The following is a 26,084-nucleotide window of genomic DNA, read 5'->3' on the forward strand; positions in this document are numbered from 1 at the left end:
CCAAAAATATCAAGGGGGAAAGCTGGGTTTGGGGGTCCTTGCCGGGTCTCCTTCTCCCTGGTTCGGATGGGCCACAGTGGAAAGGACTTGCTGCGCCTTGCAGTCCATTGGAGGCACCAGAGTTCCGGAGATCAGCTAAGAGCTGGAGAATGCCAAAATGGACTACTACCTTTCTGAGGTACACCTTGGCAGCCAGTTAGAGGTAGTAAGGTATATTATAACATTACTGTTTATGTTGGACTGTACTAAGAATCTTTTAAGTAAAGTTGCATCAACTGTTCTAAACATGGTCTGAAGTTATTCAAAGGGGTGGATATTGGTTCTGGCGTATCAAAATAACCAGAGTCTGTAAAGCACATGTGGGGTATGAAGCTCAGCTGCTACAAAAAGTCTACTCGGCCAGTCAAGCAAGAGAAGCGGTGTAGTTGCTATGGGTAGCCAAGCACTATTTTGAAATACAACCAGTTGATGTCGCAAGATACCAGGTAAAGGTGAAGGGCTCTTTGGTAGCAAGGGGGTCAATGTTCTGACTCCCTCCCTATCAGTTTCCAGTAGCAACTCCATTCTGTTACTGGGGGTGAGGTAACAGAGGTACGTACTGGTGGAGAGGGCACAGGCCCAGCAGCATCCCTCCTAAAGCAAACATACTGTACATCAGGTTACAGTGTGTAGTGACATGGGACCACACTTTCAGAGGAACTCTGTACCTCTACTACTGCATACAGTGTTATAACTCATCTCTATGTCGGAGAACTGCCTTAAAGGGTAACTCCACTTTCGTGCGGAAAAAATTAGCAAATAAAAAAAACAATAATATAACATATACAATTGTGACGCAAGTCATATTGTAATTTAATGTTATTAAAAAGTACCTTTCCTTTTCAATACTGTGTATAGCTGGTTGTTAAGGAGCGGGCCGGGAAGCAGGCCACTGCATCTTTAACAACGAATGAGTCATCACCTGTCAGCGGGATTCCCCGCTGACAGCTGAATGTAAAGACAAGAATTGCCTGCAATAAAAAATATTTTTTTTTAAATCTGCAAAAAAAATGTATGGGGGCCCCATCCATACCAGGCACTTTGGGTCTGATATGGATTTTTAGGGAAACCCCATGCCAAAAACAAAAAATGGCATGGGATCCCCCCCAAAATCAATACTGGACCCTTATTCGAGCATGCTGCCAGGCAGGTCAGGAAAGGGAGGGGATGAGCAACTATACCAGACCACATGCCCTCAACATGGGGGTGTGCTTTGGAGCAAGGGGGCTTTGCCCCCCCAAAACACCTTGTTTCCATGTTGACAGGGTCTGTGGATGGGGGCTCATTCAGAATCTGGAAGCCCCCTTTAACAAGGGGACCCCCAGATCCCGCCCCCCCATGTGAATGATTATGGGGTACATACCCTTAACCATCCACCAAACAAAAATTTTAAAGACACAACACCAGACAACACGCCGACCCGAAAAAAGGAAACAGCCATTTCTGGTAAGTAAAACATTTTTTATTTTTTTCAGATTTTTAGGAGCATTTTTATGTATTTTTTTTTTATTTTTAGGGTGGACCTTCACTTTAACTACTGAACTAAATCCACTACCCTGCATGTGGCATATCAATTGAATGCATTGTCAACTATAGATTGATTATACCTATCAGAAGAGATCTGTCAGAAAATAATTTGATCATTTATCAATGTGTTTATGTCCACCATTAGGCTCACCGCATATGCTTAATCTGTTTATACAATCTCTACAATCATTTTTAGATACAGATTGACCAGATAAATTAGGTAGGTTCTCATTAGGGATGAGATCTGGCGTGTTCGCATACGCCATGTGCAGAGCCTGCCAGGAAGTCGGCAGCCGCGCATTGGGGCAATGTCTCACTGCCTGTGATTAGCGCAGAGCTGCGCTGACTTTCTGGCGGGCTCTGCACGTGGCGTATGCGAACATGCCGGAGCTCATCCTTATGCCGCGTACACACGATCTGAATTCCGGCCAGAAAAAGACCGATGAGAGCTTTTCATCGGAAAATGCGACTGTGTGTATGCTCCATCGGAATTTAGCTGTCCGAATTTCCGCCAGCCAAAAATTTATAGCATGTTCTCAATTTTTCCGATGGATAAACTTTCTATCGGTAATTCCGATCGTGTGTATGCAATTCCGTAACGCCAAAAATCATGCATGCTCAGATTCAACTACGAGACAGAAGTTTTTGGCTACTCGCTATTGAACTTCCTTTTTCTAGTCCCGTTGTACGTGTTGTACGTCACCACGATATAAACGATCGGAATTTGATGTGACCATGTGTAGGAAAGACAGCTTGAGTCGAATTCCATCGGAATTCCATCAGGAAAACCAACAGATCTTTTTCCGAGGAGAATTCCGATCGTGTGTACACGGCATTAGTCCTCATATTACATATTTGAGGTAAATCTAATCAGGCAGGCCCATGCTTTCCATACAGCAGCTGTTGGTAGATCTAAAGAGAAAGCACAATTTGATTGTAGCGTGTATGTTACGTCGGAGATATGCAAATCTTTCCAATGCCAAATGTCATCCAGTTAAGATTTGGATCTTAAAATAATCGTTTTTTTTTTCAACATCGTTCTTAATAAATACTTGCACAAAAGGGAGAAAGGACAAACAAAAGCTGTTAATCACGCAAATCAAAGCATGTAACACTAGTTAACATGCGTGAAAGATAAGGCTTAATAAAAGCACACATGTTAAGTTGTAACTCGGACAGGGTCTCTCTCCACCCCCATCCAGTGAGAATTTGAGCTGTGCAGCTGTCGCAAGTAGAATATGTTACTGGGTCTAAATTTAATCATGAGCCCATGTCTATCTCTGCACTGATCTCATTCCACACCCTTAGAGGCAGGCACTCTGGGGCAGAGAGGCAGAAATGACATCCAATTTTTACCCCTTCTAAAAAAAAAATATATCATATTTGGAAAATATCCCTGCTCGTTTTCGACACACGAAAAATGTACCTAATGACTGTACAGGCGGCTAAGTCTAAATGGTGAAAGTTGAACAGAAAGGATTAGAAACTGGATGGACTGTTATTGAAAAGATAAAGGAACCCAAGGAGAGAGACAGTCTCTTGAAAGAGAAGAAACTTAAAGGTATATGCATGGAAAATGTTTTCTGATCACCTTTTAGGTGTGTGATTATTTATGAATATATATATATATATATATATATATATATATATATATATATATATATATATATATATATATATACACATATGCACATACATAAATACACACACATGGTTTTGTTGGTGTTTGCTATGTTTTTGAATGGTGCTTGGCAAAAAAGTAAACTTTTTTGTAAATGATTTAACTGCAGAATGAATGCCTGGTATGTCACATATTCTAAAGCTTGTTTAGAAGATTTCAGCTATTCACACGCATAGATTATACTTGTCTAATGTGTCTATAGGGATGAGCACAAGTGTTTCTGGATATCTGTACTAAAAGCAAAAGCTATTTTTACAGCATAGCACCTTTAAAAATAAAGCTGGCCATTATTGGGCTTTGGCTTACGTAGCAGAATTAATGACAGCCTTCTGTTGTCAGTAAATGCTTGTGATAAGATTTTATGTATCATTAATGACACCACAAAATAACAAGATTAAAAAGCTTCAGATTTAGATCAGTAATGCCATTAACCTGTGTATGCGATTTTTTTTTAAATGACTGATCATATACAGCTATTTAGAAAAGTGCTGAGATTACATTTTACCCATGTCTTCCCAATGATGAATGCTCTCATTTAGGAATCTGCTTGTTATCTGGCCTTTATACGTTCCATAAATTGCTGATGGGCTTACCATGTGTTACTAATAAGAGGTGTAGAAAACAGTATGTATAGGGTGCTCTGTTCCTTTGGCATTATGTTTGCATGTTTTTTTTTTATTATACATGCTTTTAAGCTTATCTATATCCAATGACAAATATGTACACAGTATTGCAGCTTGCCAATCCTAAAGCTACTTTCACACTGAAGGTGTTTTTTTCAGGCGGTTTAGCGCAAAAAAAACCCACCTCCCATGCCACCCCAGTGTGAATGCCCGAGTGCTTTCACACTGGGGGGGTGTGCTTGCATAACATTAGAAAAAGTCCTGCAAGCAGCATCTTTGGCACTGTATAGAGCGCTCCTAAACCACCCCTGCCTATTGGAATGAATGGGAAGCGCTTCTGAAGAGCGTGGGCGGTCTTCGGTCGCTAGCGAGGGTTGAAAGCGCCCCGCTAGTGGACTAAAAGCGCCACTTAAATTACAGTAAATCGCAGCTAGCTAACACATTGTGGTCTCAGTGTGAAAGTAGCCTTAGATGTTGTGGCGGTTTTAATTTTCTTTTTTTCACACATTTTTTTTTTATTTTAACTTTGTAACAGTACCACTAACTCACTTTATGTACTAGAATGTCAACCATACTGAGCACGGTTGTCATCCTAGAAGAGAGAGAGTGTTAGGACTACTTAACCCCTCCCTTAACCATAACAGGGGGAGGTGTTTTGTAGGATATGGAGATAGCAGACAACAATGCTAACTGATTACAGTTCAGAGGCAGAAAGTACAAGAAATTATCAGCTCACAAGATTTATGGCTAGATGAAATGCTACTTTTTTTACACTCATTCAACAAATATAATAAAATGCTTTCAGTTGTAAATTTTACAGATAGAAAAAATGAGCATAAAGCTCAAACATATAGGAAAAGACTCTAGAAGAGAATTTTCTAAAGGTTTAGTGGGAAAAGTAGGGACTATTGCGGTATCGTGTAATAATCAAATAATAATCATTAAAATTAAAATTCAATCACATTTTATTATGAATAACTACACACAGGTAGTAGAAAAACATCAGGGAACGTCACCTACAAATCTAATGTATACAAGAAAAATGAATAAATGAATAAATAAAAATACAACCAAAAATTTTATTTATGTACTATTATGTCTCTATTATGATTATTTCTGGTTGTATTTTTATTTAATATCATTTTTCTTGTATACATTAGATTTGTAGGTGACGTTCCCTGAGGAAGCGGCTTTTCTAGTGCCACGAAACCGGTCGGATTTATACGTCAATTCTACACTCATGCAAAAAATCCCTTCTTGTTGGGAATTTTTCAACCACCCTTAGTATTTATTCTGTCCTCCTAATGGATTGAGTATATCTTGTTTGTTTTGATTTTTTTGTGTATATGTTTTTCTACTACCTGTGTGTAGTTATTCATAATAAAATGTGATTGAATTTTAATTTTAATGATTATTATTTGATTATTACACGATACCGCAATAGTCCCTACTGTTCCCACTAAACCTTTAGGAAATTCTCTTCTAGAGTCTTTTCCTATATGTTTGAGCTTTATGCTCATTTTCTCTATATACATTAATTGGGACGATGGTATCTTGTTTAACCACTTGAGATACGCGCTATAGCCAAATGACGGCTACAGCGCGGATCTCCTTTTCTGGGACGACGTCAATAGACGTAGTCCCGTGCACGAGCGCCCTGCGCGCCCCCTGAGGGACGAGCGCCCTGCGCGCCCCCTGAGGGGCGCGTGCGGCGCGCTCTGTGATCGGCGAGTCTACGAGACTCGCCTGATCACCGATCCGTGCAAGGGGTCGATCCCGACCCCTTATCACGTGATCAGCTGTCAGCCAATGACAGCTGATCATGTGATATAACGGAGCCGGTAATCGGCTATTATTCCTCCTCGCGCTGACAGCCCCCTGCTTTGCCTGCCTAAATAAACAATGTGTCCCCCCTGTCAGTGCCACCCAGCAGTGCCCATAGTGCCACCCAGCAGTGCCCATAGTGCCACCCAACAGTGCCCACAGTGCCACCCAGCAGTGCCCACAGTCTGCCTAAACAAAGGTGCTGCACCCCAGTGCCACATATCCGTGCCCAGCAGTGCCGCCCATCAGTGCCCAGCAGTGCCGCCCATCAGTGCCCAGCAGTGCCACCTATCAGAGCCACCTATCAATGCCACCTATCAGTGCCCAGCAGTCCCATCTATCAGTGGTACCTATCAGTGCCCCTTAGTGCCACCCATTTGTGCCACCCATCTGTGCCACCCATCCGTGCCATCTTATCTGTGCCCGTCTTTGCCCATCAGTGCCGCCTTATCTGTGCCCATTGGTGCCGCCTTATCTGTGCCTATTAGTGCCGCCTTAACTATGCCTATCAGTGCCCACCAGTGCAGCCTATCAGTGCCCACCAATGCAGCCTATCAGTGCCCACCAGTGCAGCCTATCAGTGCCGCCTCATCAGCGCACTTCAATGAAGGAGAAAAATGACCTGTTTGCAAAATTTTATAACAAACTATTAAACATGATTTTTTTTTTTTTTGCATCTTTTTTTGTTTGTTTAGCAAAAAATAAAACTCCCAGCTGTGATTAAATACCACCAAAAGAAAGCTCTATTTGTGGGAAAAAAATAATAAAATTTCATTTGGGTACAGTGTTGTATGCCCGCGCAATTGTCATTCAAAGTGCATCAGCGCTGAAAGCTGAAAATTGGTCTGGGACTGAGGGGGGTTTAAGTGCCCAGTAAGCAAGTGGTTAAACCTGAGGCTGCCCCATTATTTGTAAATTTTACAGACCAAAAGGGAGCAAATAAGAGAAGTTCATTATTAGTCCGCTTTTACAAGGGGCGGACTCCATCCAGCAGATCCGCCTACTCAGCAAGGGGATATCTCTGCTGATCCCCACTGAGCAGGCGGATGACAGGTCAGTGTTAGCTCCGATTTACAGAGCGGACATGGACACAGCCTTCTCTCCTCTATGGGGATAGCCATGTGTAAGTTTCAATCCGACTGTCATCCATTGCACCGGATCCTCATCTGTCTGTTTTTGGCGGCACGGATGATCTGATACCGGCGGTTGCCAGCGAACGCATGTCCACTGTACTCAAGGGAAGCTATAGCTCTGCTGACTTCCATCATCCAATCATGTAGCTCATTTGGTTTTAGTAAAATCAACCCAATGTGTAGTTTACATGAAGTTTAATTTCCTTATATTTTCTTCCATTATATCTTATATATGTAGAATGTACCATGTAGGAAATGTAATAAGTAAGAAAATTGTACAGCTCCCTCCACCTTTAAGCTAGGCCTAAGGGGTGTTTTCACAGATGCTGTCCTTCCTTCCTTCCTTTTTTTCACAGCCTTGCTCAAGTTCCTATCTACCATGTGCTACTATAAGAAAAATTATTATTGGCAAGTAGATTACAGTAGATTATGTCTCATTGTGGAATTTTACAAGGACATTTCATTTGTGTTATGGTATTATTGGATATTTTGGCACTATTTCCATTTTGTAGTATTGTGGCATTGTTACCTATGCCTACAGGCAGTATGACTTTGGTATTTCCCTACATCTTTATTTATCACTGATGCACTATTTTTTAAACCTCTGTTTTTTATGTATAATATCAAACAAATTCCTATAAAGATGTTATACTACTTTTTTTTCCGTGGCAAATATGTTATTATTATTATAGTAGTGCCTTTGGTGTACTATTGTTTTATGGTTATTTTATGGTGGAAAGATATTTTGTTTTAGATCATGTACTCACACATATAATTCCAGGAAAGTATTCTAAACGTTGAACAAAAATTGGAACCTGCCTCCCCTGGTTGTGGACAGAATGCTACTAGCCCAATAGCATATATGAAAGAAAACAAAGTACACCCAAGGGCCTATACACAGCTTGCAAGTAATAAATGTACTTGTTTTGTATAAAAATATTAGTTTATTTTTAGTTGATCTAAAAAATCATCAATAAAAACAGCAATAACGAAAGGAGGGAAGGGAGGGGAAGGGGACAAATGAAAAAAGGGGGACAACATCAAGAGCTCTGGTGTACACAAAATTTTGTATAATAGAATGTCTAGTATGACATAGACATTGAACAATACACAAACAGTATGTCTGTGAATGCTACTGTTAAGGATAACCTCAATGCATTTCAGTCATCATTTTGTATTCGATCTTCTTCAGGGGGATATATACATCACATATCACTACAGAATATTAATAATATCATCATCATCCTTTAGAAAAGAAAACCTGTATATAAAGGAATCCGAAATATCAAAAGGTCCTACCTTTGATAAAAGAAGTGTTTGAGTGGCCAGAGCAGAAATACAAAACATCTTACCAGGATGTTTTCTCATGCAAGGAGTGGACAAGGAGTCCAGTTCTATCTTAAAGAGGTCACACTTCATTAGGCGTAAAGGGTGGAGGGAGACACAGGTGCACATACAGTGTATATAGTATCTAAAAATGGATTTCCTACAGCTTTTCCACTAGTTTTAAGGTGTCCATTATAATAGTTTAAATCATATAGATTTTGCTAAGGGAGTATAGCTCCTAGATTTCATGCATAACCTGAAGGAAATAAATTTCCAACAAGTGTGTACATGTATCTATGTTCTTGCTCATATACAATATCTATATAGAGGGAGCTGCGTTTCATAGGTTTAATTGTAAATAAATTAATTGATCAAAAAGGCCTTCTCAAGCTTACTGGAGGCTGTCTTTCACCACATAATCCTGTCATGTATCTGTCCAATGTGTCACCTGACCTATCTCACCTGTGTGTAATCTGGGTGTTGATCAGCGCACCAGTGTCTCTCTTTCCTCTCCATCCTCCATTGCATGCCCCCCCCCCCTCGCCATGAATAAACCAAAGGCTGGCTGTGTCCTGACGGGTTTCCGTGGAGTCGGCAGCCATGGCTGGGACTCTCCCAGAATGCTGAGGAGGCCACACAGCCGGCCTTTCATTTATGCATAGCTTGGGGGTGGTGTACAATGGAGGATGAGGAGGAGAGGCACTGGTGCACTGATCAACACCCAGATTACACAATGCAGCATGTGGGTGCTATAACGGCGAGGAACTGGTGATACCATTAATCTTGTGATGAACACATAACCTGCCGGTTGCTTTGACACACTGGATATAGACCAATAGATCATATCTGGGACCTATACATAGCTAAACAAGGCTATTATACCTATGGAATGCAGCTCCCTCTATATAGGTACTGTATATGCTATATGCTAAATAATTAAGTTTGCAAGGCATAGATAAAAGGCAAACATCTTAGATTTATGAAGGTATTTCTAAAATTTTCACTCACATTAGTAGGTCATAAAGGGTGGATGGGAGATCAAAAATATTTTTGCAGGATAACATTTTTTATATACATTGCTTTAATATTTTGTTGCTCGGATAAGGGTCTGGTATGGATCTGGGGGGGGCCCCCACGCCGTTTTTTTGGCAAAGGGGGTTCCCCTTAGAATCCATACCAGACCTAAGGGCCTGGTATGCTCTCGGAGGGGGAACCCACGCCAAATTTTTTTCATAAATTTGCAGTGAAGTTCCCCCTTGAGAGCTCATTCTCTGATTGGCCACGGCAAAAGTCGCCTGGCCTGGGGCGACTTAAAGTCGTGTTGTAAGTCGCCCCAGGTCGTGTCTAAGTTGTGTTCAAGTGGTCTCCAAGTTGCCTCACAAAGTCGTCCTGGAAGTCGTGTTGCCCCTGTGTGAACCGGCTCTAAGCCCTCGTTCACATTGATCTGAGCTTTTTTAATCTTAGGATTTCAAAGCTGCATTTCAGTGCGACTTAAAAGACATCTGTGTGGCTTCATGCACAGATGTCAATTGAAGTAGCACACAAAATCGCCAAAAGTAGTGCAGGAACTGCTTTTTCAAATTGGTGCAGATCCGCAAAGTTGGTGTCGCACAGATTGAAAAATTGCCATTGCCGGCAATTGGCTGCAACTTGGCATGCATTTTGACCTGTCAAATCGCATGACAAATCGCTCCAATGTGAACGAGGGCTAAAATATAGAAGCTCATTGGTTATGCACAGCTGCACCAGATTTTGAATGCACCAGTTTTAGTACGTAAATCTTTCCCATAGACTATTATTAACCACTTCCCATCTGGCCTATAACAGATTGACGGCTGGGAAGTGGTTCTGGTATCCTGACTGGGCGTCATATGATGTCCAGCAGGATAACATGCTGGCGCATGCCTGCAGGGGTATGCTGTGTGGCGATCGTGACAGAGGCTTCTTACCACATGATCAGCTGTGACCAATCACAGCTGATCATCGTGAGAACCAAGAAGTGGCGGTAAACAGCATTCCTCGGTTCACGCTGACAGGGAGAGCCGATCAGCAGCTCTCCCTGTCAGGGGGGGGGGGGGTCTGTGCTGATAATCAGCACATTGATTATCAGCACAGCCCCCATCAAATGTACCTATCAGCTGCCAATTGGTGCCCAGTCAGTGCCCCATCATAACCCCCTGCCAGTGCCCAATAAAGTGCCAATCAGTGCCCACCACAGTGCAAATCAGTGCCCACCATAGTACCAGTGTCCATCACAATGCCAGTCAGGGCCCAGCATTAACACCTGTCAGTACCTGCCCAATCAGTACCATCTATTAGTGTCCATCAAAGCCACCTGTCAGTGCCGGTCAGTGCCCATCAGTACCACCTGTCAGTGCCCATCAGTGCTGCATATCAGTGTCGCCTGTCAGTGCCCATCAATGCTACATATCAGTGCCTCCTTATCAGTGCCACCTTATCAGTGCCAACTTATCAGTATCGGACTGCGGCCCCGAGGTTGATCCCGGCGGGCCTGGCCCACCGGGCAAATGCCCGGTGTGCTCTATGGCCAGTCCGGGCCTGTACATCACCCATGGTACTTTGCTGCCTGCAGTTATAGATTGCTGTTCTGACTCTGCCTCGTAAGGCTTCATGTACACTGCTGCTGGTAAATGGATGTTTGGGAGCAGTTGGGCATTTTTTTTCAGCTGCCCCTGAACTCTCCTCTATGTTATCTATTTGAGTTTAGAAGCATTTTTTGGAAAGTAAAAAAATGCATTCAGGATGGATGTTCAGAGGCATTTGAAACACCAAATGCCTGTAACAGCTTGTAAACGTGTGTAAACTCGGTAACTCACGTTTTCACTTTTGACTATTTGCAAACGCAAACACGGCTAAACGCAGCATGTACACATGGCAAAACAGATATTTTTAAACGTCGTTTACTATCTGCCAACTTAAATCGCTCAGAGGAGGTTGTAAAACGTTCCATGTACATTAAGGCCGCGTACACACGCGCGGACTGTTCGCCCAACCTTGTTCGGCAAACAGTTTGCCAAACAGTCCGCTCAAAATTTGCATGAGCGGACTTGCCCACACACGAGCGGACTGTTTCAGCGAACTGTTTGCCAAACAGTTCGCTCAACTTTTGAAATGAACGGACTCGCCCACGTAAGGCGGAGCCAAGTCCGCCCATTTCGAGCGCGTGTACAGGTAGGCGGGGCCCGCGAAGGAGACGTCGCGGGCTCCGCCGCCTGGAATGGGCTTAAAGGGGAACCCCAACGCCGAAAAAAATCGGCGTGGGGGTTCCCCCAAAGTCCACACCAGACCCTTGTCCGAGCACGCTACCCGGCCGGCCAGGAAAGGGGGGCGAGCGAGCGCGCCCCCCCTCCTGAGCCGTACCAGGCCGCGTGCCCTCAACATGGGGGGTGCCTTGGGGAAGGGGGGGCCGCGCGGCCCCCCCACCCCAAAGCACCTTGTCCCCATGTTGATGAGGACAAGGGCCTCTTCCCGACAACCCTGGCCGTTGGTTGTCGGGGTCTGCGGGCGGGGGGCTTATCGGAATCCGGGAGCCCCCTTTAAGAAGGGGGCCCCCGGATACCGGCCCCCCACCCTATGTGAATGAGTATGGGGTACAATGTACCCCTACCCATTCACCTGTGAAATAAAGTACAAAAAAAACACAACACATGGAAAAAGTATTTTATTGCACAGCTCCGGGGGTCTTCCGTCTTCGGGGGTCTTCTCGCCGGACTCCTCCGCTATGTGTGTGTAGCTCTTTTGCTAGCGGAGGAGTCCGGCTTTCTTCCTCCCCGCCGCCGGCCTCTTCTCCCGACTTCGGGGGTCTTGTCCCCCTCTTCGGTTCTTCTGCCGGGCCACCGCGCCTTCTTGTAGCTCTTTTACAGGCGGTGGCCCGGTCTTCTGTCGTCGCCGTCGCCGCCGCCTTCCGTTCTTGTTCTTCTTCTTGTTCTTCTTCTTCTTCTCCTGGAGATGTTGACTCGACGAGCTCTCCGGCCGGAATGCCAGGGACACGCTCCGCTGCCACTTATATAGTGACAATGGGGCGGTGTCACATGGTATATGTCACATGGGTTGGTCACATGGGTTGATGTCACATGGGGACTATGACATCGTAAGGGGGCGGGGTCACCATGTGACCAACCCATGTGACATATACCATGTGACCCCGCCCCATTGTCACTATATAAGTGACCGCACAGCGCGGCTCTGGCATTCCGGCCGGAGAGCTCGTCGAGTCAACATCTCCAGGAGAAGAAGAAGAAGAACAAGAAGAAGAACAAGAACGGAAGGCGGCGGCGACGGCGACGACAGCGGCGTCAGAAGACCGGGCCACCGCCTGTAAAAGAGCTACAAGAAGGCGCGGTGGCCCGGCAGAAGAACCGAAGAGGGGGACAAGACCCCCGAAGTCGGGAGAAGAGGCCGGCGGCGGGGAGGAAGAAAGCCGGACTCCTCCGCTAGCAAAAGAGCTACACACACATAGCGGAGGAGTCCGGCGAGAAGACCCCCGAAGACGGAAGACCCCCGGAGCTGTGCAATAAAATACTTTTTCCATGTGTTGTGTTTTTTTTTGTACTTTATTTCACAGGTGAATGGGTAGGGGTACATTGTACCCCATACTCATTCACATAGGGTGGGGGGCCGGTATCCGGGGGCCCCCTTCTTAAAGGGGGCTCCCGGATTCCGATAAGCCCCCCGCCCACAGACCCCGACAACCAACGGCCAGGGTTGTCGGGAAGAGGCCCTTGTCCTCATCAACATGGGGACAAGGTGCTTTGGGGTGGGGGGGCCGCGCGGCCCCCCCTTCCCCAAGGCACCCCCCATGTTGAGGGCACGCGGCCTGGTACGGCTCAGGAGGGGGGGCGCGCTCGCTCGCCCCCCTTTCCTGGCCGGCCGGGTAGCGTGCTCGGACAAGGGTCTGGTGTGGACTTTGGGGGAACCCCCACGCCGATTTTTTTCGGCGTTGGGGTTCCCCTTTAAGCCCATTCCAGGCGGCGGAGCCCGCGACGTCTCCTTCGCGGGCCCCGCCTACCTGTACACGCGCTCGAAATGGGCGGACTTTCCGAGCGGGAACAGTCCGCTCATTTCGAAAGTACAGCGGACAGGCCCACACACGGGCGGACTGTTCGCTCAAACACAGTTTCAGCGGACAGTTTTTCGGAATTTCCGAAAGACTTTGTCCGTCCAACTGTCCGCTGAAACTGTCCGCTGAAAGCCCACACACGAGCGGACTGTCCGCCCAAACACTGTTCAGCGGACAGGGTTGGGCGAACAGTCCGCCCGTGTGTACGCGGCCTAAGCCTAATCTCCATCTCAGTACCTCTGTAGTTCAGAAGCCAGGATCTGTGAAATGTATGAAACAGCAGTGCCTACTCACAGGGCATAGTGATGAATACATGTCACAGAATTCAAGTAAATGTGTGCCAATCTTCGCAAATTAAGTTTACAAACCTCAGGATTGTTCAGATTAATAGGAGTAGGCTAGAAATAATTGAAAAACAATGTGGAAATGAATATATGAGTGTACATTTTGATCACAGATTTGCTTAAAAGTAATATTTACTTTGATTTTCACTATTGTTATTTTTTTGCTCCTTTGTATTTTCATATAAAATTAAGTGGTTGTAAAGGCTGAAGGTTTTTTTTTTTAATCTTAATTCATGCTCTGTATTAAAGGGGTTGTAAACCCTCAAGGTTTTTCACCTTAAAGCATTCTAAGCGTTAAGGTGAAAAACCTTCTGTAGTGCAGCTGCCCTCAGCGCCCCCCTTTTACTTGCCTGAACCCGATTGTTTCAGCGACACGGATGAGCACAGCAGCTCCAGCCGCTGTCTCGGGTCCTCATTGGATAGATTGATAGCAGTGGGAGCCAATGAAATCCAGTGACACAGAAGCCGCAGGGCAGGGCCGAGTCCTGCTGTCTTTGTCAACAGGGTGGTCTTATATGATACATTGTCTCTGCAGTATTTGATATCATTGATATAAGTGAATTGTTTGGTTATCCGACTTGTTCATTACCTAACTTGACTCTGTAGATAGTGTAATCATTATGCTCATAGGTATTATTTATGAATACATGTAAGTCTATGTACCGTATATACTCGAGTATAGGCCGACCCGAATATAAGCCGAGGCCCCCAATTTACCCCCAAAAAAACTGGCAAACTTATTGACTCGTGTATAAGCCGAGGGTGAGACATGCCTGTCCATCCCTGTGTGTGTGTCCGTCCATCCCTGTGTGTCCGTCCATCCCTGTGTGTCCGTCCATCCCTGTGTGTCCGTCCATCCCTGTGTGTCCGTCCATCCATCCCTGTGTGTGTGTGTGTCCATCCATCCATCCATCCCTGTGTGTGTGTGTCTCCATCCATCCATCCATCCATCCCTGTGTGTGTGTGTCTCCATCCATCCATCCATCCATCCCTGTGTGTGTGTGTCTCCATCCATCCATCCATCCATCCCTGTGTGTGTCTCCATCCATGTGTGTGTGTGTGTGTGTGTGTGTGTGTGTGTGTGTGTGTGTGTGTGTGTGTGTGTGTGTGTGTGTGTGTGTGTGTGTCCAGCCTACCTTTGTCCCGAGCCTCCGTCCCGTGCCTTGCCTCCTTGCCTCCGTCCCGTGCCGTGCCTTGCCTCCTTGCATCCGTCCCGTGTCGTGCCTTGCCTTGCCCCCGTCCCGTCCCGTCCCGTGCCGTGCCGTGCCTTGCCTTGCCTCCGTCCCGTGCCCTCTTCGTCGGCGGCCATTGTAAAGTTCAAAAGCTGCGCCGCCGCCTTCGCCTGTGATAGGCGGAACACTGAATTTCCCAGCAGCCTGTGTTCCGCCTATCACAGACGTCGTATCATCCTCGTCCGTAGTACGAGGATGATACGATGTCCGTGATAGGCGGAACACAGGCTGCTGGGAAATTCAGTGTTCCGCCTATCACAGGCGAAGGCGGAGCCGGAGGCGCGGCTTTTGAATAGAATGGCCGCTGTCTGTCTGCTCGACACGCTGATCGAGCGGGCAGACAGCGATGACTCGAGTATAAGCCGAGGGGGGCACTTTCAGCCTCAAAAAAGAGGCTGAAAATCTCAGCTTATACTCGAGTATATACGGTATGTGTTCTCATATTTCATTTTTGAAATAAATATTGTAAATTATTTAAAAAAAATGTTTTGTTGTGTAATGTCTACAAAGTCCATTATTCCAAAAAACTTCTTTCAATGACTCAAACTATCAGGGCGTGGCATTAATTATTTGTGTGTCATATCCACAGTACCACTCTGTCGTGATATGAAATTGTTTTAAAGAATTTACAGTCTACAGCTGGTGGTGTGCTGCTTGCAGATGTGCTGCTGGGATCTGGGACACTCTGCACATCTACAAATAGATACAAGGCTTTTAAAAAGATTCAAGTGGAACTTTACCCATACCAGTTTATTAATAATTATTATTCTTTAACTAAAGAACATACATTCTACATTAATAATTATGCTACCAATATGAATGCGTGCTGTAAATTACTTCCAGCATTGCTCCGGTTTCTTTTTGCAGAAGGCCATCATTTTTTTGAAGCAGAGCAGTCACTTCCTTAACCAGTTGCCGACCGCCGCACGCCGATGTACGTCGGTACAATGGCACGGGCAGGCATAAGGACATACATGTACGTCCCTTGCCTCCCGCGGGTCGGGGGCCCGATCGGGCCCCCGCCCGGTGCCTGCGGCGGTCGGTATTCGTTCGGGAGCGATCCCGGACGAGGGGACGGCCATTCATTCATGGCCACCCCCTCGCGATCGCTCCCGACGAATAGAAATCCCCGGTGACATCACTTCCTCTCCTGTAATGTAAACACAGGAGAGGAAGTGATGTATTCTCTCCTCCGTGTCGGTATTTTTCGTTCCGACACGGAGGAGAGCGGATCAGTAAGTTGCACCAACACTCACACACACAGTAGAACATGCCAGGCACACTCACACCCCCCCTTTACCCCCCGATCACCCCCCCAATTACCCCTGCCCCCCAGTCACAGTGACACCAATGTCATTTTTTTTTTTTTTTTTTTTTTTTTTGCATTGGTGTCATTTGTGACTGTAATAACTGTTAGGGCAGTTAGAGTTAGCCCCCTTTAGTTCTAATGTACCCCCCTAACCCCCCCAATAAAGGTTTAACCCCGTGATCACCCCCCGTCGCCAGTGTCACTAAGGCTGGGTTCACATTGCAGCGGTTTATGAGAACGAATGTGATTCGCACCGCACTGCAGTGCAAATCACATCCGATCTCTGTGCGATTCGAGTTCAGCCATTCGCCGCACCCGCCGCACCCGCCATACCCGCCGCACCCGCCGCAAATTCGCACGGGACCCTTTTTTTGGCCCGCAGCAGAATCGGATCGCATGGGTGTTCACACCATGCGATCCGAGTTTGCAGATCGCACTGCGATATGCGAACTGATCTGGGGGTGTCAGTAACATTTCACTGACACTCCCAGCAGTTCGCATAGGGCAGTGTGAACTGCCGCCGGGAGGCATGCGATGCGGGAACCCGCCGCGGATTCGCGGCGTTTCCGCATCGCTCCAGTGTGAACCCAGCCTAATAAGCGATCATTTTTCTGATCGCCGTATTAGTGTCACAGGTGACGCTAGTTAGGCAGGTAGGTATTTAGGTTCGCCGCAGCTTTTTATAGTGCCAGGGACCCCCATATACTACCGCATAAAGCCCCCTGATTGCCCCCTAGTTAACCCTTTCACCAGTGATCACCATATAACTGTTACAGGTGACGCTGGTTGGTTAGTTATTTTTTTATAGTTTCAGGGCACCCGCCATTTATTACCTAATAAAGGTTTAACCCCCTGATCACCCGGCGGGTGTCATTTGTGACTAATAACTGTTAGGGCAGTTAGGGTTAGCCCCCTTTAGTTCTAAGGTACCCCCCTAACCCCCCCAATAAAGGTTTAACCCCGTGATCACCCCCCGTCGCTGGTGTCACTAAGGCTGGGTTCACATTGCAGCGGTTTATGAGAACGGATGTGATTCGCACCGCACTGCAGTGCAAATCACATCCGATCTCTGTGCGATTCGAGTTCAGCCATTCACCGCACCCGCCGCACCCGCCGCAAATTCGCACGGGACCCTTTTTTTGGCCCGCAGCAGAATCGGATCGCATGGGTGTTCACACCATGCGATCCGAGTTTGCAGATCGCACTGCGATATGCGAACTGATCTGGGGGTGTCAGTAACATTTCACTGACACTCCCAGCAGTTCGCATAGGGCAGTGTGAACTGCCGCCGGGAGGCATGCGATGCGGGAACCCGCCGCGCATTCGTGGCGTTCCCGCATCGCTCCAGTGTGAACCCAGCCTAATAAGCGATCGTTTTTCTGATCGCTGTATTAGTGTCACAGGTGACGCTAGTTAGGCAGGTAGGTATTTAGGTTCGCTGCAGCTTTTTATAGCGCCAGGGACCCCCATATACTACCGCATAAAGCCCCCTAATTGCCCCCTAGTTAACCCTTTCACCAGTGATCACCATATAACTGTTACAGGTGACGCTGGTTGGTTAGTTATTTTTTTATAGTTTCAGGGCACCCGCCATTTATTACCTAGTCTCACTAGTGTACCCCTAAATTTAGGGGTGTCTACTTTCCAAAATGGGGTCATTTGGGGGGGGTTTGTGCCATCTTGGCATTTTATGGCCTTCAAAACTGTAACGCCCTTAGAAAGCCTGAAGGCGGTGCTTGGTTTTCGGGGCCCCGTACGCGGCTAGGCTCCCAAAAAGTCCCACATATGTGGTATCCCCATACTCAGGAGAAGCAGCAGAATTTATTTTGGGGTGTCATTTCACATATGCCCATGGCATGCGTGAGCAATATATCATTTAGTGACAACTTTGTGAAAAAAAAAAAAAAAAAAAAAAAGTTTGTAATTTTCCCGCAACTTGTGGCAAAATATAAAATATTCCATGGACTCAACATGCCTCTCAGCAAATAGCTTGGGGTGTCTACTTTCTAAAATGGGGTCATTTGTGGGGGTTTTGTGCCATCTTGGCATTTTATGGCCTTCAAAACTGTAATAGGTAGTGAGGAGTGAAATCAAAAAATTACGCCCTTAGAAAGCCTGAAGGCGGTGCTTGGTTTTCGGGGCCCCGTACGCGGCTAGGCTCCCAAAAAGTCCCACATATGTGGTATCCCCGTACTCAGGAGAAGCAGCAGAATTTATTTTGGGGTGTCATTTCACATATGCCCATGGCATGCATGAGCAATATATCATTTAGTGACAACTTTGTTAAAAAAAAAAAAAAAAAAAAAAAGTTTGTAATTTTCCCGCAACTTGTGGCAAAATATAAAATATTCCATGAACTCAACATGCCTCTCAGCAAATAGCTTGGGGTGTCTACTTTCTAAAATGGGGTCATTTGTGGGGGTTTTGTGCCATCTTGGCATTTTATGGCCTTCAAAACTGTAATAGGTAGTGAGAAGTGAACTCAAAAATTTACGCCCTTAGAAAGCCTGAAGGCGGTGCTTGGTTTTCGGGGCCCCGTACGCGGCTAGGCTCCCAAAAAGTCCCACATATGTGGTATCCCCATACTCAGGAGAAGCAGCAGAATTTATTTTGGGGTGTCATTTCACATACGCCCATAGCATGTGGGAGCAATATATCATTTAGTGACAACTTTGTGTAAAAAAAAAAAAAAAATTTTTTTTTTGTCATTATTCAATCGCTTGAGGCAAAAAAATAAAATATTCAATGGGCTCAACATGCCTCTTATCAATTTCCTTAGGGGGTCTACTTTCCAAAATGGGGTCATTTGGGGGGGTTTTGTACTGCCCTGCCATTTTAGCACCTCAAGAAATGAGATAGGCAGTCGTAAACTAAAAGCTGCGTAAATTCCAGAAAACGTACCTTAGTTTGTAGATGTGACAACTTTTGCGCAAACCAATAAATATACAATTATTGACTTTTTTTTTACCAAAGACATGTGGCTGAATACATTTTGGCCTAAATGTATGACTAAAATTGAGTTTATTGGATTTTTCTAATAACAAAAAGTAGAAAATATCATTTTTTTTCAAAATTTGCGGTCTTTTTACGTTTATATCGCAAAAAATAAAAATCGCAGAGGCAATCAAATACCATCAAAAGAAAGCTCTATTTGTGGGAAGAAAAGGACGCAAATTTTGTTTGGGTACAACATTGCATGACCGCGCAATTACCAGTTAAAGCAGCGCAGTGCCAAAGTGTAAAAAGACCTCTGGTCATTTACCAGCAAAATGGTCCGGTCTGAAAGTGGTTAATGGAAACTCTCCCTCTCTCCTTGGTCTCAAAAACTATATGTCACTTTCTATAATTATCCACTTCAGCCCCGGAAGGATTTACCCAATTCCTGACCGTTCCATTTTTTGAGATACGGCACTGCGGCACTTTAGCTGACAATTGCACGCTGTACCCAAACAAAATTTATATCCTTTTTTTCCCACAAATAGAGATGCATTTTTTTGTAAGCAGGTATTTTGTATCTCATATGCAAGACATATGCACATGCAGAGGCAGAAAATTACTCCCAGAAACCGATCCCTGCTTCACTCTCCCCGGTCTCCAACCCTTTGGTATTGTGTACACACAGGGTCGAGGAGAAGGGACACTTCCAGAAACTGAAATAGAGATCCTCTGGATGTTGGCGCTTCTGTCCACAAGCTGCTTGCTGATAGCAGAAAACATCCTAAGAATCCTGAGAACATTTCATTTCGCCCCATCAACACAAAATAAATTTATATGAAGTTTTGATGGACAAACAGCTAAACAAATGTTTATTGTATATATTTGTCTCATCTGTCAGAGTTTGGAATTTTGCTGCCCACTGTAGATGTCAACACTATTATCTAGATAAACCCCCACTCCAGGGCATAGAAGTACCCATGTGGTCATTTACCAAACTAATCACACACCAATTTCAACTTTAAATTTTGGCGAGCAGCCCTTTAGCCTTGGAGCCAAAGCTGAATCTTAGACTGGGAGGTAATTTTTGCATTGATAAACACAGAAAAGAAATGGGAATTCTTCAAAATTACTGTATGTGAACACACTGTAAAATATAATAAATAAACCTATGTGGCGTTTATTAAAGTTATAAAAGCTTTACACAATAAGAAAAGAGATTTTCTTTAAATTTAAAATGAAGGAACACTATCATCATTTAAACGTTACAAAGAATATAACAGAATATGTAAAAAGGAAACCAAGGTTGCAAAAATTCAAAATGAATGAAAGATTGCAAATTCTTAGAGCGCAGAAAATTGCGCTCGCAGTCTACCCAGATTTGTTAGAAAAGCAAATTAATATTTGCTTTTCCATCACTGGACCGCCTCTCTACCAATCAGGTAGCGTGGGTCTAATATCCGTCACCCAATTGGCTGAAGGCACAGGCACCCGATTGAATGCCTAGCAGAATGAAAGAAGAGAGGAGGGGAAAGCATGAAGGACACAGGACGGTGTCACTTGGTGCCTGATCCGCCACTAAGATGGGGTAAGTGGCAGGGCAGACAGCAGGTGGGCGGGGGTCACAGTGGCGGCATTTGATGGGCACAAGTGGCAGCATTTGATGGGCACAAGTGGTGGCATTTGATGGGCAGGAGGGGATGCATTTGATAGGCACAAGTAGTGGCATTTGATGGGCACGAGTGACGGAATTTGATGGGCGCGAGTGATGGAATTTGATGGGCACGGGTGGCTGCATATGATGGACACAAGTGGCTGCAAATGACGGGCACAGTGGCTGCATATCATGGGCACTAGTGATGGACGAACTTCCGACGGGACGTTTCGCGAACGCGAAATGCGAACGGACCCAAACGTTCGCGAAACCGACCGTTCGCCGCGGGCCCCATTGACTTCAATGGGAGGCGAACTTTGCAAACCTTCATGTCGAATTTGCGGCCACGTGGTAATTATTAGGGGGTAAAACGTAGTCCCACCATCTGGACAATGACATAATACATGTATGAGGTGAATTTGGGATCGATAACTACAAGCATTTTTATTTTATTTGGGAAATTGTTCTAACAATTCAGGACTATGGAGCTAATGAAGGCAATGGAGGAGAGGGAAGGTCAGGGACCAGGGTAGGCAAAGAAGAGGGTGCAGGAGATGATCACCAGCAGCGTGACATACCGGAATGACACATGCACCGTGATAGAGGCATCTGACAGCAGCACCGTAATACAGAGCACTGACAGCAGCACCGTGACATACAGCGCTGACAGCAGCACCGTGACATACAGCGCTGACAGCAGCACCGTGACATACAGCGCTGACAGCAGCACCGTGACATACAGCGCTGACAGCAGCACCGTGACATACAGCGCTGACAGCAGCACCGTGACATACAGCGCTGACAGCAGCACCGTGACATACAGCGCTGACAGCAGCACCGTGACATACAGCGCTGACAGCAGCACCGTGACATACAGCGCTGACAGCAGCACCGTGACATACAGCGCTGACAGCAGCACCGTGACATACAGCGCTGACAGCAGCACCGTGACATACAGCACTGACAGCAGCACCGTAAGCAGCCCCAGGAGGAAGTCAGCACAGCACAGGGATGGTGTGATCCCCTCATAATAAGAACCCCCAGGAGGAAGTCAGCACAGCACAGGGATAGTGTGATCCCTTCATAATAAGAACCCCCAGGAGGAAGTCAGCACAGCACAGGGATATCATAAGCAGCCCCAGTAGAAATATGACACCGCTCAACCTCTTCAAAGAGGAGGGTAGGGGCATATAGTACGGTGTGCTTTTTTGGGTCAAGGAAGTGAGCCAAATGAATTAAGAAGGTCTGTGTGCTTGATTAAAAAAATAGTTTATAGACATATACATGGTCTACTGGTCACATGTGTTGAATTCCTCCGAGATCCATGCCTCATTCATTTTTAGAAATGTGAGGTAGTTAACACTGTGGTGAGCTAGGCGAGTACGCTTATCGGTCACAATCCCCCCTGCTGCGCTGAACGTCCTTTCGGACAGGACACTGGATGAGGGGCAAGCCAACAGTTCGATTGCAAATTGGGCAAGCTCTGGCCAGAGGTCAAGCCTGCCCACCCAGTAGTCTAGGGGTTCATCACTCCTCAGAGCGTCCACATCGGCCGTTAACCCAATGTAGTCGGACACCTGACGGTCTAGGCGTTCCCTGATGCTGGATCCGGATGACACCTGTCGATGGGTCGGCTGAAAGAATGACCTCATATCCGAAGTCACCAACACATCTTCAAACCGGCCTCTTCTTGCAGGCGCTGTTGGATTGGTACCCGCAAATCCTTCTCTGGGAGTGGGAATTGCTCCTCTGCCAGCGCACGCAAAAGCAGAATGCAGCATTTCTCGAAGCAAGGCCTGGAAGTGCTGCATTCTGACAGCCCTCTGCGACGGCGGTAACATTTCCGCCATTTTGTGTTTGTACCGGGGGTCTAAGTACGTTGCCACCCAGTACTGGTCCTTGACCCTCATGCTTTTTATACGGGGGTCCCTATTAAAACACTGGAGCATGAAGGCCCCCATTTGCACTAAAGTGGAAGCGGTGTGGTGGCCTGGCTCCTGCTCATCATCCAGGATAATGTCGTCCTCTTCATTCTCCTCTCCCCATCCTCGCACAACAGGGATCCCAGAAAGGTTTAAAGCATGCTCTTCTTGCTCCTGCTCATCCGCCCCGGCACCATCCTCCTCTGACTCCTCATCAGACTCCTGTTGTTGACTTGTCTCAGATAGAGTAGCCCCCCCTGGGAATTCATCCAGCATTGCGACTTCCTCATCTTCCCGCTCCTGCTCCTCCACAGCCTGATCAATGACACGACGCAATGCACGCTCCAGAAAGAAGGCATAAGGTACCATGTCACTGATGGCGCCATGGCTGCGACTGACCAGTTTGGTGATCTCCTCAAATGGCCGCAGAAGTCTGCATGTGTCGCGCATGAGCAGCCACTGGCGCGGTGAAAAAAAACCCAGCTCCCCAGAACCGTTTCTTTCGCAGAGTTCATACAGGTAGACGTTAACTGCACGTTTCTGCTGGAGCAGCCTATCAAGCATATAGAAGGTTGAGTTCCATCGCGTCGGGCAATCGCAAATAAGACGTCTGACCGGCAGATGGTGTCGCCGCTGAATGTCAGCAAGGCGAGCCATGGCCGTGTAAGATCTTCTGAAATGGGCCGAGATTTTCCTTGCCTGCCGCAAGATGTCCTGGACCCCAGGGTATTTGACAAGGAATCGCTGCACGACCAAGTTTAAGACGTGTGCCATGCACGGCACGTGCGTGATTTTGCCCTGTTTCAATGCGCTAAGCAGATTGGCACCGTTGTCACACACCACTTTACCAACTGTCAAATTGAGCGGTGTTAGCCACTCATCTGCCTGTGAACGCAAAGCTGAAAGGAGTGCCGGGCCAGTGTGGCTCTTTGCTTCCAGGCACAACAGACGCAGCACGGCATGGCAACGTCTCACCTGGCATGTGGAATAGGTTCTGGGGAGCTTGGGCGGTGCAGTGGAAGAGACGCTAGCAGCGGAAAAGGAGGAGGCAGCTGAGGAGGAGAGGGAGGAGGATGGAGTAGGAGGAGGAGAAGAAGAGTCAGGCCTGCATGCAATCCGTGGCGGTAAAACCAAATCTACACGGGTGCCACGGGTTACATGCTTGACGGCCGTCAGAAGGTTCACCCAGTGGGCAGTAAAACTGATATACCTTCCCTGCCCGTGTTTGCTAGACCACGTGTCTGTGGTCAGATGTATCTTGGCACCGACACTGTGTGCCAGAGATACATTCACTTGCCGCTGAACATGGCCATATAGCTCTGGGATGCCCTTCTCTGAGAAATACTTCCTTCCTGGGACCTTCCATTGTGGTGTTCCAATGGCCACAAATTTGCGAAAGGCCTCCGAGTCCACCAGTTTATATGGCAGTAGTTGGCGGGCTATGAGTTCTGACAAGCCAGCCGCCAACCGTTGGGCAAGAGGGTTATCCGGCATCATCATTTTTTTACGCTCAAACATTAGGCCCACGGAAGCCTGCCTTTTTGCAGAAAAATGTGAGCTTGGCGTGATGGAAGGTGGAGTGGAGGACAATTGTGAGGAGAGAGGAGAAGGAGAAGTAGAAGACGAGGCTGGACGGTGAGAGCCTGCAGTGTGGCTTTGTGTGTTCCGTTGCTCCCACTGGGCTCGGTGATGGCTGCTCATGTGCCTTCTTAAGGCGGTCGTCCCTAGGTGAGTATTGGGCTTACCGCGACTAACGCGTTGACTGCAAAGATTGCAGATGGCAACGCTATTGTCAGCAGCGGATACGTTAAAAAAAGCCCACACTGCGGAGCCATGTGCCGGTGTCCTGGGAGCGCCAGATGTGACCGTACATGGTCGATGACTCGCTCCTGATACATTTGCAGTCTGCTTTGTCCCTGCTGTGCAATGTAAGTCATTGCTGCTTCTCCTCCCTATCTGCTGGTCCATATCTCCCTCTGAACTCCCCTCCTCTTCCTCTCTTGTGGGCACCCACGTGACATCACTAGACACGTCATCATCAACGTCACCTTCCCCACCGCTATAAGTAGAGATCTCGGAGTAGGCAGCAACACCGGGGACCAACCTCCTCCTTGGGCTGATCTGGGTACTGGCGTCAGACTGCTGAGTAGCGCTTGTTGCTACCTCCTCTTCCTGATCCAATACCAAGAGTGGCTGCGCATCAGAAATGTCCTCTTGATATGGATCGGAAAATAATTCCAGTGACTCAAGCGGAAGGTATGTGGTGGTGGTGGTGGTGGTCGTGTTGTTGGTGGTAGTGTCTTTGGGGGTGCACATAGCAGAGAGTGAAGAAGAGGGTGCAGATCGAGAGGATGAGGAGGGTGCAGAAGAGTAAGGCTGAGCGAGCCACTCAACCAAGTCTGGTGCATCCTTTAAAGTAATTGAACGCACCTTCTGCAACTTCCCACTTTGGCTCAAGCCTGTTGCTCCTGCCCTACCCCTACCACCCCTGCGGAAGGGCCTGCCTCTTCCTCTGCATGTCATTTTTTAAATGACCCTGTGACAAAACTCTTAGTCCCTATACCGCTGAAGGACTGCTGCAGTATAGGTGAGCGGTCAGCAGTGGTGCACGTCAACCCTATCTATTGTGGACCGATAGCGGTCCTTACAGAACAGCAGACTGTACCGCACTCAAGCCTATGTACCGTAGCACCCTATACCAAGTTACCAGTCCTTATAAGAACTTTTGTGGACCAAGCAGGTTGTGTATTAGTGTTTAGCAGACTGTACGTCAGTCCCTATACCGCTGAAGGACTGCTGCAGTATAGGGCAGCGGTCAGCAGTGGTGCACGTCAACCCTATCTATTGTGGACCGATAGCGGTCCTTACAGAACAGCAGACTGTACCGCACTCAAGCCTATGTACCGTAGCACCCTATACCAAGTTACCAGTCCTTATAAGAACTTTTGTGGAACAAGCAGGTTGTGTGTTAGTGATTAGCAGACTGTACGTCAGTCCCTATACCGCTGAAGGACTGCTGCAGTATAGGTGAGCGGTCAGCAGTGGTGCACGTCAACCCTATCTATTGTGGACCGATAGCGGTCCTTACAGAACAGCAGACTGTACCGCACTCAAGCCTATGTACCGTAGCACCCTATACCAAGTTACCAGTCCTTATAAGAACTTTTGTGGACCAAGCAGGTTGTGTATTAGTGTTTAGCAGACTGTACGTCAGTCCCTATACCGCTGAAGGACTGCTGCAGTATAGGGCAGCGGTCAGCAGTGGTGCACGTCAACCCTATCTATTGTGGACCGATAGCGGTCCTTACAGAACAGCAGACTGTACCGCACTCAAGCCTATGTACCGTAGCACCCTATACCAAGTTACCAGTCCTTATAAGAACTTTTGTGGAACAAGCAGGTTGTGTGTTAGTGATTAGCAGACTGTACGTCAGTCCCTATACCGCTGAAGGACTG

The 26,084-nt window shown here is 46.8% G+C and overlaps 1 protein-coding gene across 2 annotated transcripts in view; it reads left to right on the plus strand.

Annotated features, from left to right (window-relative positions):
• The first annotated feature begins 2,851 nt into the window (after positions 1-2,851).
• Positions 2,852-26,084, plus strand: part of CACNA1S (calcium voltage-gated channel subunit alpha1 S) — a 223,094-nt gene continuing 199,861 nt past the window's right edge. The window contains exon 1 of one of the 2 annotated variants that reach the window (XM_077481482.1): positions 2,852-3,127. The gene's annotated coding sequence lies outside the window, so the exon portion shown is untranslated. The remainder of the gene's footprint in view (positions 3,128-26,084) is intronic. The other variant, XM_077481483.1, reaches the window with a different exon arrangement.

This window comes from Lithobates pipiens, unplaced genomic scaffold (genome assembly GCF_037356315.1).
Source record: "Lithobates pipiens isolate NorthernLeopardFrog02 unplaced genomic scaffold, aLitPip1_a1.2 Scaffold_16, whole genome shotgun sequence".
In the NCBI taxonomy this organism is placed as follows: domain Eukaryota; kingdom Metazoa; phylum Chordata; class Amphibia; order Anura; family Ranidae; genus Lithobates; species Lithobates pipiens.